Source organism: Schistocerca cancellata, chromosome 4 (genome assembly GCF_023864275.1).
Source record: "Schistocerca cancellata isolate TAMUIC-IGC-003103 chromosome 4, iqSchCanc2.1, whole genome shotgun sequence".
NCBI lineage: Eukaryota > Metazoa > Arthropoda > Insecta > Orthoptera > Acrididae > Schistocerca > Schistocerca cancellata.
The window spans coordinates 249,886,931-249,902,495 of record NC_064629.1 but is presented as its reverse complement, the minus strand read 5'-3'; the positions used below and the strand labels follow the sequence as shown (position 1 = coordinate 249,902,495).

General features: G+C 45.1%; 1 protein-coding gene across 1 annotated transcript in view; it reads right to left on the bottom strand.

Annotated features, from left to right (window-relative positions):
* LOC126184064 (organic cation transporter protein-like) overlaps positions 1-15,565 on the bottom strand; it is a 331,100-nt gene that overhangs the window by 148,681 nt on the left and 166,854 nt on the right. The gene's annotated exons all lie outside the window — the stretch shown is intronic.

Sequence of the window (15,565 nt, the reverse complement as noted above, 5' to 3'; positions counted from 1 at the left end):
GCTTGCTCAACTACATCTCCTTCCTGCCAGCACAGTGGTCGCTATATCTCTGGCATCTGGCGAATGGTCGATACCCTGCGATGTCGGCTATCAACGACTCCTCCAGCGGCAGGTAACAGGTACAACCGGGCTGTCGCTTGGGACTGGCTGCTGACATCAAGCTGGAGACAAAATCCGGCCACTGGCTCGCTGCAAGACATTGCGAATCATACTGTGACAAAGTCTCTACCTCACCTAAACTGTACTTTCGTGACCTGGCTGTTCAACTGGACAATGTTTTGGATTCCTGTGCTAGGAATTATTGACGGGTATGCTAAATACCCTGCGATGTCGGCTATCAACGACTCCTCCAGCGGCAGGTAACAGGTACAACCGGGCTGTCGCTTGGGACTGGCTGCTGACATCAAGCTGGAGACAAAATCCGGCCACTGGCTCGCTGCAAGACATTGCGAATCATACTGTGACAAAGTCTCTACCTCACCTAAACTGTACTTTCGTGACCTGGCTGTTCAACTGGACAATGTTTTGGATTCCTGTGCTAGGAATTATTGACGGGTATGCTAAATACCCTGCGATGTCGGCTATCAACGACTCCTCCAGCGGCAGGTAACAGGTACAACCGGGCTGTCGCTTGGGACTGGCTGCTGACATCAAGCTGGAGACAAAATCCGGCCACTGGCTCGCTGCAAGACATTGCGAATCATACTGTGACAAAGTCTCTACCTCAACTAAACTGTACTTTCGTGACCTGGCTGTTCAACTGGACAATGTTTTGGATTCCTGTGCTAGGAATTATTGACGGGTATGCTTAATACCCTGCGATGTCGGCTATCAACGACTCCTCCAGCGGCAGGTAACAGGTACAACCGGGCTGTCGCTTGGGACTGGCTGCTGACATCAAGCTGGAGACAAAATCCGGCCACTGGCTCGCTGCAAGACATTGCGAATCATACTGTGACAAAGTCTCTACCTCCCCTACACTGTACTTTCGTGACCTGGCTGTTCAACTGGACAATGTTTTGGATTCCTGTGCTAGGAATTATTGACGGGTATGCTTAACACTGGACGATCAGCTTCATTCGCTTGGTAATAGTGTGTTGCACTGTAGAAGGTGTTCTTTAGAGGCCAATAGTTAACATTAATGGATAAATATTTTACTTAATTAAGAAAGTGTAGTAGACTGACAAGACAGCCAGTCCACAGAGACGGGTAACCGAAAGGCACGCGTTTACACACGCAGGCTTGCTTTAGGTCTGAAGCAGGATACGTAATGAATGCTATAAAGAAAAGTACGTAGCTGCTGGAATACTTAACTTAAATCCATCATTTGTATACAGCATTCTTGATGATACAAATGAGTCTCTCTCTAGAAATGGTTAATGGCGCCTTGCTAGGTCGTAGCCATGGACTTAGCTGAAGGCTATTCTAACTGTCTCTTGTCAAATGAGAGAAAGGCTTCGTCAGTGTAGTCGCTAGCAAAGTCGTCGTACAACTGGGGGGAGTGCTAGTACGTCCCTCAAGACCTGCCGTGTGGTGGCGCTCGGTCTGCGATCACTGACAGTGGCGACACGCAGGTCCGACATGTACTAATGGACCGCGGCCGATTTAAAGCTACCACCTAGCAAGTGTGATGTCTGGCGGTGACACCACAGAAAGAAACTTCCTTTACTTTATAATTAACATCACTGAACAACGTTTCATTTCACAACAAAAGATAAACACTTAGTTTTGTGGTATGCTTTTTCGAATGTTACTTTTTGCTCCAGTTGTTTGAAATCTGGCTGACAACTGGTGATCGCAGTTCGTACAAGTTCACTTAGATGTTCATAAGTTATCTTGATTTCATTAACTTGAGTGATGAGTACAGTGACCCACCTAAAAGTGGTCCCAACAGTTGAGGTCTCTTGGCACAGTCCTTTGCTAGTGGAGTATTTTTCTTCTGGAACCTTCTTTCAAAACTCAGCACTTTAAAAATCACGCTGTTTCAGTCCTTGGCCCTCTTGCAGTCCAAGAAGTTCTAACCCTACATCTGCTGAGTCCTTTACAATTGGTGGTGAATCTGGGCAGCTACATTCCACAACATCAGTACATATAATCGGAGAATTAAGGCGAAACGTATGTGAAAACAGTGACAAGGAATGCTGTTGCTTCAAGATAGAGCACGTCCCCAATTTCGCAAATGTCGTAACGCAGAAGTTACGCTAGTTCAAGTGGCAGACACACGAGGACCCGCCCTGTAGTCTTCATCTCTCCCCATGCGATTATCACGCCTTCGATCCCGTAAAAATGAAGGCCTTACAGGGTCGACGATTCCTGTCGGACGATGTGTAGCAGGCAGTTACGGACGCCTTTACGTAGCAGGATCGGTGTTTCATATGACGTATCTTCATATCTGGTGCGTCGGTGGGATGATTGCCTCAGTGCTCACGGCGACTTTGCCTGATTGAAATAGCGATTCTGGACTGTACGGCCTTCCAACGGAAGCTTCTTCATTGCTCCTTGTGGGTGAGATAGACTTGCGTTTATTGACGGTAGCAACTGCTTTCCAGGAATGTGTACGAAGGTTCAAGTGTCTTTAAATCAATAAATCTGCCGTTTAGTTATTTAGCGACGACAGACACTTTACATAAATAATCTTCCATGTCCACCTCAATTTCAGAATGGTTTCAGCAATGTTCATCTCACATTTAAAATTGAGCGAAAGCTTTAATCTCAACCATCTTACAAAACAGTCTTAATTTGTTACGAAAGCTAAGCAAACTCTACAGTACATCAAAAATTAGTTTCCCAATTTCTTTGTAAATGCTGAGCAGCATCTGTAATGAAAGTAATATGTAACAATCAATGCCTGTCATCAATCAGGGTGAAAGATTTTCCTCTTTCTTGCTGAAATTGTTTGACTGGATCCAGTAAATGGAAAACTCTAACTAGAAGACTGCCTACTGAAAACCATCTCACTAAGCAATATGAAGATACTCGTACATCAGGAAGCGCATTATTGCACTTTTTTCTATCAAGAATATAGACTGTATGTCTGTTTCGTGTTTGTGCGGACGTACTTGATAATCTGTAAGTATCAGAGTCACCTGGGGATAATCAAAACGTCTACCGTGTACAGCGTATAAACACGACAAATATCATTCGTCATCATTATAGACATATCACGTTTGACCGCCGCATGGACACCCGTTTCAAGGACATAGAGATAGGCATCCCAAAAAAACAAAAAACAAAAAAAAAGAAAAGAAAAGAAAAAGGGGCAGCTAAAAGAATTGAAAACAAATTAGTCGCCAGGTCCAAATGAAATCACAATTCGGTTTTACAGAGATTACTCTTCGGCGTTGGCCCCTTTCTCAGTATGTATCTGCCGTGAATCTCTCCCCCAGCGGAAAGCCCCAAGCGACTGAAAAAAAGCGGAGGCGCTGCAGACGTGGACTGTGCGGCTGGTCCTGGCGGAGGTTCGAGTCCTCCCTCGGGCATGAGTGTGTGTGTTTGTCCCTAGGATAATTTAGGTTAAGTAGTATGTAGGCTTAGGGACTGATGACCTTAGCAGTTAAGTCCCATAGGATTTCACACACAACTGAACAAAAAGCGGAGGTAACTCCCATATAAAAGCAAGGCAATAGAACGGACCAGCAGAAATAGAGACCATTATCTTTAACGCGGTTTCCTACAGAAATCAAGAGCATTTTATAAGTCGGCGCATAACTGAACTCCTTGAGAGAGAAAGGGTTCTACCTATTAATCAATGCGGCTTTGTAAACTATAGCTCGTGTGAAAATCAACTTGTCCTTTTCTAGAACGGTTTTCTGCGAAGCCTTTTAAAGTAACAGAACCGAGTGCGTCGTCCTGGAGTGTTCATTGGAAACAAAATATCGTCAGCAGTGCCCCGGTGAGGTGTCATAGGACCGCTCTTGTTCCCCATATACGTAAACGATCCTACGGAAACGGTGTGCTACAATCTGGAACTGTTGGTTGATGACGCTGTAGTGATGACAAAATGTCATCGTTGAGTGACTGTAGGACGAGAAAGTCTGACTCGGACGGAACTTCTACTTGGCGTAATGAATGGCAACTTGCTCTAGACATGAAAAAAAATGTAAGTTAATGCAGATGAGTTGGACAAACAATTCTGTAAAGTTCGATTACGATGTTAGTGGTGCGCTGCTTGCTCCATACACATCGATTAAATATCTGGCCATAATGTTGGAAAGACACATGCAATAGAACGAACACGTAAGGTTAGTAGTAGGGAAAGTGAATGGTCGACTTCGGTTTATTGAGTGAGTAATAGGGAAGTGTAGCTCATCGATAAAAGAAACCGTGAACAGAATCCTTGCGTTATCCATTCTTGAGTATCGTTCGAGTGTTTGGGACTCCACCAGGTAGGATTAAAGAAAGATATCGAATGCGTTAAGAGGCGTGCTGGTAGAATCGTTAGCAGTAGGTTCCACCAACATCCGAGAATTACGGAAATGCTCCGTGAACTCAAATGGTAATCCATCGAGGTAAGACGAGGTTTTTTTACGAAACACAATTGAGAAAGTTTAGAGAACCATCATCTGCGACAGACTGCAAACGATCCTACTGCCACCTCACACATCTTGTGTAAATTGGAAATATCGCATAGGTAATGTTGTGTGGAAGGCGAACCAAAGACTGCGTTTTACTGGCAGAACGCATAGAAGATGTAACAAATTCATTAAATAGACCGGGTCTCACTACGCTTTTCCGTCCTCTCTTAGAAGTTTGCTGTGCAATATGGGATCCTTACCAGACAGGATTGACGGAGGACATCAAAAAAGTCCAAAAAGGACAGCTCGTTTGTGTTGTCTCGTTGCGGCAAGATTTTTTCACGAAATTTCAATCTCCAACGTTTTCCTCCGAATGTGGAAATATTCTGTTGACACTCACTTACAGTGAGAAATGATCATTGTAAGCAAATGAAAGAAATGTGGAGCTCGCACGGGAAGATTTAACTGTTCGTTTTTCCCACACGCTGTTCGAGAGAGAGTGGAACGGTAGATAAATAGTGAGAAAGTGGTTCGATGAACTCTCTGGAAGGCACATAAATGTTAACTGCAAAGTAGGCATGTAGAGCTAAATGTAAATGTAAGGACAGCGAAGACAAGATTCGTGTGGAAGCATTTAGACAGTCGTTTTTCCCTCGCTCCTATTACGAGCGTAACAGGAAAGGGAATGAGCAGCAGTGCTACGAGGTACCCTCCGCCATGCACCATATGGTGCCTTGCTCAATATGGACACAGATGTAAATGAAAAAGGTGGGTGATAGTGTACAACACTGACAAATCGAATAGTGCAGCACTAGACAGTCACATGCGGGTCGTGAGCCGCTTTGTGGCCAGCCCTGCTCTGGAGGAATAATAGGTGTCGCTTATTTGGTGAAAGGAAGGAACAAAAAGATTTAGCTTCCTATCGACAATGTGAAGTACAAGCTCCGCTAAGGGAAGGATGGGGAAGAAAGTTGGACGTGCCCATACAGAGGAACCATTCCGGCATTCATCTTAAGTTAAATCATAGAGAACCGCTCTTTGGATAACCGGATCGCGGCAAGTTCAGTGTTTTCCCACTCTTCAGCGTCACCCTGTCTGACTGCCAGAACCATCGTCGTCACCTAAGATGCAGTATCATTAACAAATTCATCCTAAGCGTTGTATTAAAAAAAATTTCGTTAGGCTAAGTTACCTTTAATTCCAATTTACTCTAACAGTTTTAACTGTAAAAATCTGTATTTAAATTTGAAATATTGTTACGTTGATGCTCTGGAATGAAACTGCCGCCAGTTCTCCCCAGGCATGCGTCATCAGTAACAACAAATCTCACAGCCTGATGGCAGTGCTGGGGAAGAGTACCAGTCGAAATATGAGGGTCGTCACAAAGTAAGGCTCTGAGCACTACGGGACTTAACAACTGAGGTCATCAATCCCCTGGAACTTAGAACTACTTAAACCTAACTAACCTAAGGACATCACACACATCCATGCCCGAGGCAGGATTCGAACCTGCGACCGTAGCGGTCGCGCGGTTCCAGACTGAAGTGCCTAGAACCGCTCGGCCACACAGGCCGGCCACAAAGTAAGTTCCGTTTCTATTTCTATCCGGGGCAGCACTATGATCGCAGTTCCGAGCATGCGCGGCAGTTAAGCTGACTCAAGGAGAAGACATGTACGCCACTTTCAGATCGCTGCTGCCGGCGGGTGCTTTGTAGTGCTTCTTTATAATATCAGTCGTAATTAAAAATGCCGCCGCGTGTGAAATCAGATCTGTGATTCGTTTTCTAAATGCGAAGAAAGTTAAAACAAAGGAAATTCATCGGCAAATGTGCGAGGTTTACGGACAAAATGCTATGAGTGATTCAATGATGCCGGCCGGGGTGGCCGAGCGGTTCTAGGCGCTACAGTCTAGAACCGCGTGACCGCTACGATCGCAGGTTCGAATCCTGCCTTGGGCATGGATGTCTGTGATGTCCTTAGGTTAGTTAGGTTTAAGTAGTTCTAAGTTCTAGGGGACTGATGACCTCAGATGTTAAGTCCCATAGTACTTAGAACTACTTAAACCTAACTAACCCATAGTGCTCAGAGCCATTTGAACCATTTTTTGATTCAATGGTTAGAAGATGGTTCAAACTGTTCAATGAAGGACGTGATCAAGCTAACAATGGGAACGAAGTGGATGCCCGTCTGTGGTTACTGACGAACTGGTTCACAGAATTGAAGAGAAGATTAAGCACAACCGTTAGTTTACACTTAGTGCCCTTGCTATGGAAGTTTCGCAAATCTCACGATCACTAATTCATGAAATTGTTACTGAAAAACAGAAATTTCGAAATCTTTGCTCACGTAGGGTACCCAAAATTCTTATTGAACAACACAAAAAACAACGGATGGGCAGTGCACTTCGGCTTTTGACACGCTACAATGAAGACGGCGATGGTTTTCTTTCTCGGATAGTCACGGTAGATGAAACTTGGGTACCGTACGACACTCCTGAAAGAAAACGGCAATCAATGGAATGGAGGCACACTTCATCTCCAACGAAAGTTAAGCATAAGCAAATCTTGACACCTCGAAAAGTCATGTGCACCGTTTTTTGGGACAGAAAAGAAATTTTGCTCATTGATTTCTTACCACGAGGCCAAACAATCGATACCATTAAGAAAGTGCGCCGCGCAATACAGAAAAGCCGGCCGGGGTGACCGAGCGGTTCTAAGCGCTTCAGTCCGGAACCACGCGTCCGCTACGTCGCATGTTCGAATCCTGCCTCGGGCATGGATGTGTGTGTGATGTCCTTAGGTTAGTTAAGTTTAAGTAGTTCTAAGTTCTAGGGGACTGATAACCTCAGAAGTTAAGTCCCATAGTGCTCAGAGCCATTTGAACCAATACAGAAAAAGCACCGAGGATTAGTGTCAAAAGGTGTTGTTTTTTCCCACAATAATGCCCGACCTCACACTACGGGAATTTCACTGGGACGCGTTTGATCATCCTCCGTACAGCCCGGACCTCGCTCCTAGCGACTTTCATCTCTTCTTACGCCTAAAATCTGTCCTTGGTGGTCAACACTTCAACGATGATGACGAGCTGAAAGAACATGTTACCACATGGTTGAATACACAGGCGGCAACCTTCTATGAAGAAGGCATACAAAAACTTGTGCCACGCTATGACAAGTGCCTGCAAAATTTCGAAGCTATGTAGAAAAGTAGTTTAAAAGTTATAGATTTTTGTACAACAAATATTTTTTCTGTATCTGTACACGTTTGTTTTATAAAACCAAATGGAACTACTTTTGTGGACGTACCTCGTATTACACAGAAAAATGCAATGAATAACTGAAAATGTCATCTCACCACACCTCTTAAAAGCGCGCAATGGCTGCTTTGGAGCGGTACATGTGGTGTTGAACTGGTGCCAGGCCGTCACGTGACCGTCCACTACAGACCTAAGTCATCGCAATTAAGTGCAATGCATACTCGTATGTGAGCTTCATGAATAACAGAAAGGAACTATACTGATTGGATTTAACTACGGCCACACCGTGAATAAAACTGCACGATTTGTTGGTATATCAACATCGACTGGTCGACTTGTCTACAAGGAATGGTGCACCACTCGTAATCATGGAACAAGGCGTAAGAAGGACAATCGAAAAGAAAGATCCTAACCAACAAGCACCACAGACAAGCTTCGCGCCCTGTCTATAACAGTCGGCTTCAGATCCGACAGCAGTTGCTACCGTCAATAAACGCAAGTCTATCTCACCCACAAGGAGCAATGAAGAAGCTTCCGTTGGAAGGCCGTACAGTCCAGAATCGCTATTGCAATCAGGCAAAATCGCCGTGAGCACTGAAGCAATCATCCCACCGACGCACCAGGTATGAAGATACGTCATATAAAACACCGATCCTGGTACGTAAAGGCGTCCGTAACTGCCTGCTACACATCGTCCGACAGGAATCGTCGACCCTATAAGGCCTTCATTTTTACGGGATCGAAGGCGTGATAATCGCATGGGGAGAGATGAAGACTACAGGGCGGGTTCTCGTGTGTCTGCCACTTGAACTAGCGTAACTTCTGCGTTACGACATTTGCGAAATTGGGGACGTGCGCTATCGTGAAGCAACAGCATTCCTTGTCACTGTTTTCACACACGTTTCGCCTTAATTCTCCGATTATATGTACTGACGTTTTCGCTTTGGCAGCCAAGAGAAAAATAACAGCACGTTGGTCCTCTTGGACGCATTTTGTAATAATGCTGCCATAGTTCACGTTTCTGCATTTACCGCACGCACGTCGGAAAGACACAAATGCTACACTAGTCCTGCATACATATCGGTTCTTACGTACCCGCAGCGGAGCCGTGCTACGTTGCATGTACGCTGTAGCAACGTACTCAAACGGAAACTTTCCGATCGCCCCTTATAGTTTCAGAGCGAACACGGTGAAAGGAAATGCATACTATGGACATTTGAAGTGAGATACCTTGTATAAGGCCGTTATATCTGGCGCACGTAATGGCTAAAAAACACAGAAAATGGTCAGTGGCTAACTGGAAGCGTACAGTGAGATCCTATGAGTCATGATTTTGCCTCTTTTTCAAATGATGCAAGGCGTCGAGTGCACCGACAGGCCAATAAGAAATTTTAGCCACAGTGTGTGAACGGCTTAGTTCCGGCCAGAGATGGTTCGGTGAGATTTTGGAGGTATTCGTTGTCTTTATCACTTGAGCTCACTCGTTTAGATTACCGTGAACATGAACCACGATGTTTATTCCAACATTATCTGTGAGAAAATGTTGCCCTTTCTTCTATTTCTTCACGATTTATACGTTGTAGACAATTCCAGCTGCTTTAACGTGGCTGTCCGAATACGCTCCTGGTTTTAGAAACTCTCAGGAACCCTAGTAAATCTCGACTGGCCTGCTCAGTCATCCGATCTTATCCCATAGAAAATGTGTAAGTGGAACAACGGATGAGACGTAGCGGTCAGCCTCGGCACAGTTTGGTAGCTTTAGGGGATACGGGCCTTCAGCTTCATATGACATACATGAAGAAAATTGTGAACCTTCTTCCTCGTCGAATTAAGATCATCAAAGTTAGAGGCCCTGTTACACGGTATTAGGGTGAAGTCTCCTGGGGGTGCCTAATTTTTTGTCCAGTGCGCTAATCTGTTAATGTCAAGATACTCGTACTATAGGGAGTAATCTTTTCGCACCAGGAAAACGCAAATCATACCTCGCAACGAAATCTTAAGGCAAGGGCTGTTCACAGAGTGCCAGTTGAAAGAGACCACGTGGTCTTGACTGAACAGCTGTTGACTGGCCGTGATCTTGACCGCGGGGTGTTGCGCAATTGATGGAACGCTTTATATAAGGAGAGTGCCGTGGGAACGCCGCCGTGTGACAAGGCTACGCCACTGACACGCAACCTGCGCCCTTGCGTAATCTCTGTATGCGTGCTTCCATTCATACCACCGCGTCACCAACACCCAAATGTTGTATTTTTGAGCGTGAAATACCTCACCACTTCAACTGATAAGTGCGCTAGCTCACATACGAAGACTGATAGTGCATATTACTTCTCAATAAACGCCAGAAACCTACATAAACTATAGTTGAATATCTGATACTCCGCAAGCCACCCAACGGTGTGTGGCGGAGGGCACTTTAACGTGCCACTGTCATTACCCCCCTTTCCTGTTCCAGTCGCGTATGGTTCGCGGGAAGAACGACTGCCGGAAAGCCTCTGTGGGCGCTCGAATCTCTCTAATTTTACATTCGTGACCTCCTCGGGAGGTATAAGTAGGGGGAAGCAATATATTCGATACCTCATCCGGAAACGCACCCTCTCGAAACTTGGAGACCAAGCTACGCCGCGATGCAGAGCGCCTCTCTTGCAGAGTCTGCCACTTGAGTTTGCTAAACATCTCCGTAACGCTATCACGCTTACCAAATAACACTGTGACGAAAGGCGCCACTCTTCTTTGGATCTTCTCTATCTCCTCCGTCAACCCGATCTGGTACGGATCCCACACTGATGAGCAATACTCAAGTATAGGTCGAACGAGTGTTTTGTAAGCTACCTCCTTTGTTGGTGGACTACTTGTTCTAAGGACTCTCCCAATGAATCTCAACCTGGTACCCGCCTTACCAACAATTAATTTTATATGATCATTCCACTTCAAATCGTTACTCCCAGATATTTTACAGAAGTAACTGGTACCAGTGTTTGTTCCGCTATCATGTAACCATACAATAAACGACTTCGCTCCACAACCCAGCGTCCAACATCATTACCTTCTCTGGTTTCGGCTGTCAAGGATGAACTGTCTGCCGTTCTTCCACAAGCATTCAGACACCTTATGGTAATTGTCCCCAGCAGAGTTCAAGCGTTGTAATGGCGAAGAAGGGTGGACACTTCAAATTATTATGTCCAAAATAGGTGTCCCGATACTTATAGGGTGGTATACATCCATCGTCACTAGTTTGACTGTGTGCTACACTACTGGCCATTAAAAATGCTATACCACGAGGGTGACGTGCTACAGACGCGAAATTTAATCGACAGGAAGAAGATGCTGTGATATGCAAATGATTAGCTTTTCAGAGCATTCACACAAGGTTGGCGCCGGTGGCGACACCTACAACGTGCTGACATGAGGAAAGTTTCCAACCGTTTTCTCATACACAACCAGCAGTTGACCGGCGTTGCCTGGTGAAACGTTGTTGTGATGCCTCGTGTAAGGAGGAGAAATGCGTACCATCACATTTCCGACTTTAATAAAGGTCGGATTGTAGCCTGTCGCGATTGCGGTTTATCGTATCGCGACATTGCTGCTCGCGTTGGTCCAGATCCAATGACTGTTTGCAGAATATGGAATCGGTGGGTTCAGGACGGTAATACGGAACGCCGTGCTGGATCCCAACGGCCTCGTATTACTAGCAGTCGAGATGACAGGCATCTTATCCGCATGGCTGTAACGGATCGTGCAGCCACGTCTCGATCCCTAAGTCAACAGATGGGGAAGTTTGCAAGACAACAACCATCTGCACGAACAGTTCGACGACGTTTGCAGCAGCGTGGACTATCAGCTCTGAGACCATGGCTGCGGTTACCCTTGACGCTGCATTACAGACAGGAGCGCCTGCAATGGTGTACTCAACGACGAACCTGGGTGCACTAATGGCAAAACGTCATTTTTTCGGATGAATCCAGGTTCTGTTTACAGCATCATGATGGTCGCAACCGTGTTTGACGACATCGCGGCGAACGCACATTGGAAGCGTGTATTCGTCGTCGCCATACTGGCTATCACCCAGCGTGATGGTATGGGGTGCCATTGGTTACACGTCTCGGTCACCTCTTGTTCACATTGACGGCGCTTTCAACAGTGGACGTTACATTTCAGATGTGTTATGACCCGTGGCTCTACCCTTCATTCGATTCCTGCGAAACCCTACATTTCAGCAGGACAATGCACGACCGCATGTTGCAGGTCTTGTACGGGCCTTTCCGGATACAGAAAATGTTCGACTGCTGCCCTGGCCAGCACATTCTCCAGATCTCTGACCAAGTGAAAACGTCTGGTCAATGGTGGCCGAGCGACTGGCTCGTCACAATACGCCAGTCACTACTCTCGATAAACTGTGGTAGCGTGTTGAAGCTGCATGGGCAGCTGTACCTGTACACGCCATCCAAGCTCTGTTTGACTCAATACCCAGGCGTATCAAGGCTGTTATTATGGCCAGAGGTGGTTTTTCTGGTTACTGATTTCTCAGGATCTATGCACCGATATTGCGTGAAAATGTAATCACATGTCAGTTCTAGTATAATATATTTGTCCAATGAATACCCGTTTATCGTCTGCATTTCTTCTTGGTGTAGCAATTTTAATGGCCAGTAGTGTAGTTCGGGCTTATGCCAGGAGAAAGTATAAATTTTTACTGCCAACGTGGGTGGACCACTGCATTTGTGTGTCGTTCCCTATGTCTCAGTATCCACGCAGTTCGGTCTCACTCGTTTTCAGTGAGCGAGTCGTCACCTAGTGCGACCTATGGGCGCCTAAGGAAACGTGGCGGTCAGCTATGTTACAACGCAGCACGAGGCGTACAGAGGACCGTCGAGCCTAAGCACACTGCAACTTTACCGTGACATTAAGTGAGGAAAAGTGATGTTTATTCCCTCTCTCACGCTCACCGCATCCCAATGAGCACCACGCCGGTGGAACACGCGCTTGCAGCGCTCTACTGGGTGGTAGCGCTGGCACCATGGACGTAAAAATAAGGAGTTGCCATGACGCCACAAACTTGAAGCCGAACCAAGTGAAGATTGGCCATGTTAGGTACCCCAAAACATTCGCATCTGGTGTTTTTATTCCATGTAGTCGTGAAGTGTTTTGATAAAGAAAAATGCCGGCTTGCGTCGCTCACGGGTGTACTAATCGTTCTGATCGTAGTCTAAAGTTTAAACAATTCACATTTTATTCGTAAGTGTACTTATTTAAGCGCTATTTTCTTATATATACTTGAAATTCTGATGCACTGTATGGTTTTATTTTTCTGATTTGACTTTAGATTTCCTATCAATCCAACGCGAAGAGCTCTCTGGAGGTGAGCAATGCGCTTGGCTTTCATTGTTTGGTTATTCCCAAGTAACTGAAAAGTCCTGGCAAGAATATCCTTGAAATGGGGACTAATGGTTTAAAAATGCGATAATTTAATATAAAAATAATGTAACTACATGTAGTTAATTTAATTTCCAGTAAAATGTGTGGAACACCTGTTACAGTGGTTAAATTGTAAGTACCTAAAGGGTTACACATTTGTTAAAGCAGTGTTGCCTATTTAAGTCCAGGCTATTTAGTCATTACATTAATTACTGTGTTGTCGTGTTACCCTGTAAATTGCTGTTGTTTTCCACACTGAATGTCACTTGGTAGGTACAATTTAAAATCAAAGCAGATGTGTAAACTACAATGGATCTGACAATCTTAAATTCAGTTCTTTTCCTTCGTAATTTAACAAATCTTACACTTTGTTGACATGACAGCTGGCTTGTTCATATCATCGCTGCATACATCTATGGGGCACCAAAGGAAATAAGGTAAGTTTCTTGCAAACATGAACATTAAAATTTGCATTTGACTTGAAAATGCAACGAATACAAATCGGTGCCTCTAAACTATCACTCACTGCTTTTGGAGTTCTGGCTTTATCAATTATCGACACAAACACAATGAAAATGAATAGAAATGGATTACGAAAGCACGCTTTTCATAGCACATACTTCTCTTCTCGGTTAATCGAAGTGTATAAACAAAAAGGAATTACAGTACTGAGGCCAGAAGCGTCATATTTCCGTGTCGTATTACTGAATCAAATACGCATTTAAGACCAGAAAAACCTTTGAAGTTGCGTTCCTTATGTTGTGTTGTTCACTAAAACAGTTCAACATTTACTATACAGGATGTTACAAAAAGGTAAGGCCAAACTTTCAGAAAAAATTCCTCACACACAAAGAACGAAAATATGTTATGTGGACATGTGTCCGGAAACGCTTACTTTTCATGTTAGAGCTCATTTTATTACTTCTCTTCAAATCACATTAATCACGGAATGGAAACACACAGCAACAGAACGTACCAGCGTGACTTCAAACACTTTGTTACAGGAAATGTTCAAAATGTCCTCCGTTAGCGAGGATACATACATACGTCGCATGGAATTCCTGATGCGCTGACGCAGCCCTGGAGAATGGCATTTTGTATCACAGCCGTCCACAATACGATCACGAAGAATCTCAACATTTGGTACCAGGGTTGCGTAGACAAGAGCTTTCAAATGCCCCCATAAATAAAAGTCAAGAGGTTTGAGGTCAGGAGAGCGTGGAGACCATGGAATTGGTCCGCCTCTACCAATCCATCGGTCACCGTATCTGTTGTTGAGAAGCGTACGAACACTTCGACTGAAATGTGCAGGAGCTCCATCGTGCATGAACCACATGTTGTGTCGTACTTGTAAAGGCACATGTTCTAGCAGCACAGGTAGAGTATCCCGTATGAAATCATGATAACGTGCTCCATTGAGCGTAGGTGGCAGAACATGGGGCCCAATCAAGACATCACCAACAATGCCTGCCCAAACGTTCACAGAAAATCTGTGTTGATGACGTGATTGCACAATTGCATGCGGATTCTCGTCAGCCCACATATGTTGATTGCGAAAATTTACAATTTGATCACGTTGGAATGAAGCCTCATCCGTAAAGAGAACATTTGCACTGAAATGAGGATTGACACATTGTCGGATGAACCATTCGCAGAAGTGTACCCGTGGAGGCCAATCAGCTGCTGATAGTGCCTGCTCACGCTGTACATGGTACGGCAACAACTGGTTCTCCCGTAGCACTCTCCATACAGTGACGTGTTCAACGTTACCTTGTACAGCAGCAACTTCCCTGACGCTGACATTAGGGTTTCCGTCAACTGCACGGAGAATTGCCTCGTCCATTGCAGGTGTCCTCGTCGTTCTAGGTCTTCCCCAGTCGCGAGTCATAGGCTGGAATGTTCCGTGCTCCCTAAGACGCCGATCAATTGCTTCGAACGTCTTCCTGTCGGGACACCTTCGTTCTGGAAATCTGTCTCGATTCGCGCCACGGCTATTGCCCCGTGCTAATCCATACATCAAATGGGCATCTGCCAACTCCGCATTTGTAAACATTGCACTGACTGCAAAACCACGTTCGTGATGAACACTACCCTGTTGATGCTACGTACTGATGTGGTTGATGCTAGTACTGTAGAGCAATGAGTCGCATGTCAACAAAAGCACCGAAGTCAACATTACCTTCCTTCAATTGGGCCAACTGGCGGTGAATGGAGGAAGTACAGTGCATACTGACGAAACTAAAATGAGCTCTAACATGGAAAGTAAGCGTTTCCGGACACATGTCCACATGACATCTTTTCTTTATTTGTGTGTGAGGAATGTTTCCTGAAAGTTTGGTCGTACTTTTTTGTAACACGGTGTATAAAATAAATATCGCGTGCAC